Source organism: Eufriesea mexicana, unplaced genomic scaffold, assembly GCF_001483705.2.
Source record: "Eufriesea mexicana isolate 0111107269 unplaced genomic scaffold, ASM148370v2 scaffold107, whole genome shotgun sequence".
Taxonomy (NCBI): Eukaryota; Metazoa; Arthropoda; class Insecta; order Hymenoptera; family Apidae; genus Eufriesea; species Eufriesea mexicana.
In genome coordinates this window covers 1,982,972-1,987,068 of record NW_016908335.1, presented here as the reverse complement: position 1 = coordinate 1,987,068, position 4,097 = coordinate 1,982,972, and the positions used below count along the sequence as shown (strand labels likewise).

Below are 4,097 nucleotides of genomic sequence, written 5' to 3'. Positions count from 1 at the left end.
GATCCTGCCGCGATCGTGTAAATAATAGTTGCGTTCTTATAGCGAAAAAGTTCTTCTCTAGCGAACGCTTTGAATCTAGTCGACGAATTTCGAGGTCGTCGAGTGGGCTCCGATAGGTCAAGGATGAAGATTCCGATAAATTTGGATAAATTTTGATAAATTTCGATAGATTCCGCGACCCGGTGACGCGAGAGGTGCTCTCAGGTTAGAAATTTAGCGTGAGAACGAAAATCGGTCGGCGTTTAGAAAGCGAACCGTTTAACGCGTGAATGCTTCCTCTATTAGCGGGTAAAATTAGATTTAATACCCGATGGGACGGTGTCTGTCTAATTTAATGGCGGAAGGACGCGTGAAGCGATATCTGCGTGACTTGCACGGTGCTCGTTCTGTCAGAAAAATCCTGTTAGGATTCGGTTGTCGTGGGCCGCCCGTTTTCGGTCCCCTCGCTTGCGCCTCCCCAAATTTGCTAAACGATGCGGTCACAGTAATTTAGCCATCGACCACTAAACTGCCTCCTCGCTTACCCGGAGGGCTCAAAGTCGAATGACCCCACGGAAGTCTGCGGAAGAATGGCAGCTATTCAAAAGCCCGGCCAATCCTTTTTGCTCCTCTTCGAAACACGTTTCTAACGCGCGTGGAACGGGCCCCGGGATGTTCCGTAGCTGTTCACTCGCAGCCCAAGAACGAGGCTTCGGGACTGGTTTATTTTGCCCGGGACGGGGTTCAAATTCCGGCTGACGCGATAACGCGTTCGAAAGATGGTCGGGTGACTGGACTGGTCTAAACCTGGAAACATGGCGCATCGATGATCAGCAACCGCGTCGTTAACGAGATTAGTCTACCCCGTTGTTTGAACAGCTGAACGAAAGAATTTCCTCGGCTGCCGGGACGTTTCGCTCCGGAGATAACCGAGTCGTTGACCCCGTTCGACCAGCGAGTTTTTTCGTACGTCCGCTATTGGCCAGCACGGGCCTCGGGGAGGTCGCGGTGTCGGACATTCCTAGGTAAATTTGCCGACGACCACGGATCGAGTATCGCCGGTATCCCTATATCGGAAGGAAACCGGGGTAACCCGAACTAAGGTCTATTCGGCGACTATCGCGTGGCAGAAACCACCATGGCGACCTAAGCGGCAGGAACTCGTGACTAATTTAATTAAGGACGCGTTCCTTTTTCACGCAATGCGCCACGCGACCTGCGCGGCGTGTCCTTTCTTCTGGCGCGGGAACCCCGCGAACCAGAGAGACGCAGACGAAGGGGGTGGTGCCGGGGGTGGTGTGCGACGCAGGGTGGGAAGCGTGGTGGTAAGTACGCGGCAGGAGGGAAGAAAGGAAAAAATATATATCGCGACGATTACTCGGACCACGGGGAGCCACGGGGAGCTGCACGTAGCATGAACGAAGATTTATCGCGAACACTTTGCATGGTCGTCGGAGCGCGGCTCGCCTACACTACTAGAGAAACTTCGTCCACGAGCCACCGCTATTACTACTATTACTAGGCAGGCTGTACACGCTGGAAAGGGCGACGGTGATAAATCATGCGACAGGAATGATTCGGCTAAATTGCTGCTCGCACGTATCCGCGCTCGAAACTGCCCCTCGCTCGTCCGCCTCGTGCGCTGTCGATTGCGCGCCTGGGCCGCACCGGAGGGCTGGCGGGGTCGAGGGGTGACTTCCACGCAAGCCTTTCGTGCCGGCCCTCCGGCGGGAGGAACCGTCGCGGCCGCCTGCCGGGCAACGAGGCAATGTCCGTCATCCGCGCGTTAAGTACGCACGCGTCCAAGTAGCCATTGGTCTATTGATTTTACCGGGACCCCGGGGGCTGCTTCGCCGCGATTGTGTTACCGCTCGCCGGGCACCGCTTCGCCGTGCCGGGCCGCTTCCAGTGAAAGGCGTGACGCTGGGAGGCGGGGATCGACCCGCGCGCCGGGGTGGGGAGAGCGCGGCCGCGATTGGCTCGCGTGACCGGGACGCGGCAGCCAGCCGCGACTCCACGCTATCGGCTAGGGACCCGACTCCCGCGGCTTCGGTTCCCAGCCTCTCCGTTCGTCTCCCGACCCGCGATCTTTTTTCACCGACTCGCCGGAACGGTAATGTCGATTCCGTTCGCTCGGACAACCGAGACGCCAAACGTGTCTCGGTTTGTCGTCTCCGCTCCGTTTTATTCTTTTCCATTCCAGTTCGCTGTTTATTACCGCCACGTTGCTTCGACACCGGACTGCTCGGGTATCGCACCGACGCCGCCGCCATTGAAAGAACGCCCTCTCTCGTTTCGCTTTTTCGTCCGCGAATGTCCGATTACGAGTCCGATTCGACACTCGCGTGCTTTCCCTCGCGTATCGCGATAGGATTGTCGATGCGACGACCCGATTTCGGGTCTCCGGGTATTCCTGCGTCGCTATGTCTCGTGGGATCGGGCTGATCGAACCCGCCATGCTGTTCCTTGCCGTTTTCCGGTCTTCCGCCTGTCCCCTTGGAGTAATGAAACTGCGAGAGATTGGGAAAAAACGGGGTAATGATTCTTCCTTTGACCCCGACAGTGCGCGTTCTTAGATCCCGGAGGGATAAGATCGCCGGCGTACTAAGTAGAATTATGCGATCCGCGGGCCGATAGTTCTACACGCCGGCTGTATCGTAAGTAATTTTGCGACGGTCGAGGGGGCTAAGCTAATTGCGGCCCTCGCATAAGTTAGCCGTGCGCCGCGTTGTAAATACGGCCTCGGCTGGTCGCGGCTACGAGAGCGTGAACCGCGCGTATTTGCATGGAACGCGCGATATTCGGCGCTTAATTGTTCTGTCGCGGCCGTTCCTCGTCCTTTGTTCAGACTCGTCCTGCGAAAAACGTTATGATAGAGGCAGGGAGCGTGTAACCGGTGTGCCAGCTCGTTTACGCCTTTTCCAGGAAACGCGCCAAACCTTTATCGCCTTCTCGAACTTTCTCCCAACGGGAATCCATTCTTCCCGCATACGCGTCGCGTCTCGATCCTCCCGAGCGAAAATTACCATGATTTAGGAAGCGTCATTGTCCGCTGCTTGCAGCGGCGTTAAACGTATTCCATTCTAATACGATTATTCTTTTCAGTTCACCGGGTTGCACCTAGCGAGAGACCGCCGCCATCTTTCCTGCGCATACCGGCTAACCTCGACCACCACCGCGACTCCATTCGCCTCTGCAGTTTCTACGCACGATTCTTCTTTGCACTTTGCAATTTCGTGCATCCGCGACACGACTGGGTCTCGATCGCGGTTCTGTCGACACGTCAGCCAGTTAACCCAGTTCCATTCGGGGACCACCTGGACGAGCGAGCGTGGACAAAAGGTAAGAAACGATCGGACGACTTCTCCGCGGCTGTCAGTCTCCCGTTTTCCGCAGAAACGCCGGAGAAAGACTTCCCAGGGCCGACGTGTCCGACCCCGGGCAGTACACGCGAAGATTAAAGGCTACGCGCAGCGGAGGAACAAAAGGGACACCGAGGACGCATTTATTTCGACGAGGACGTCAGGGCGCACAAAAAGACCGAGGCCCGCCCTTCCGTTTGCGAGCCGCTTTCCCTCGAGCCAACATCCACTCGCCTCGAAAGTCGTCTCGCGCGAGTCGATTCAACGCGGCTGAGACCGGATGCAGACGTGGCCGATGCCGATTTCTCAACCCGGGAAACGGCCGAACGCGAAACGCAACCGGCCGTGCCGCTGGCTGTCTGGTAATCGCCAAGTTTCTCTTCTCCGCTTCTTCCTGTCCTGGCCCACGTAACGACAGCCCCGGTACTCTTTTCTTTGACGATTCCTGTTTCAGAATCGTAACGAGGTCTTCCACTCCTCGGGGTTAAATATCCCTTTTACCCTTCTTCGCCTTTTCTTCGAATTCCAAGCTTGGAAAACTCGTTTTTCTCCATTTACTTCGAATTTGAACGGTAGCCTCGAGAAACGTTGCTCTGTCGCGTTTTTCTGTTTCCTCCGAGCACAGTAGGAGTAAGAAGGTTGACGGAAATCGATATTTCCAATGTAAAGTGTCGCCATTTTCTAAAATCTCTAGTTAATTGACCTGTTTTCTATCCTCGGGGTAAGAAATTCTTCATCGCTTGTCCTTTTCGGATA

General features: G+C 55.6%; 1 long non-coding RNA gene across 1 annotated transcript in view; it reads left to right on the top strand.

The window, feature by feature from the left end:
* The window catches only part of LOC108555322 (uncharacterized), a 39,537-nt gene extending 36,382 nt beyond the window's left edge, over positions 1 to 3,155 (top strand). The window contains exon 3 of the long non-coding RNA XR_001890764.1: positions 3,085 to 3,155. This is a non-coding gene — a long non-coding RNA (uncharacterized LOC108555322). The remainder of the gene's footprint in view (positions 1 to 3,084) is intronic.
* Positions 3,156 to 4,097: the final 942 nt, after the last annotated feature.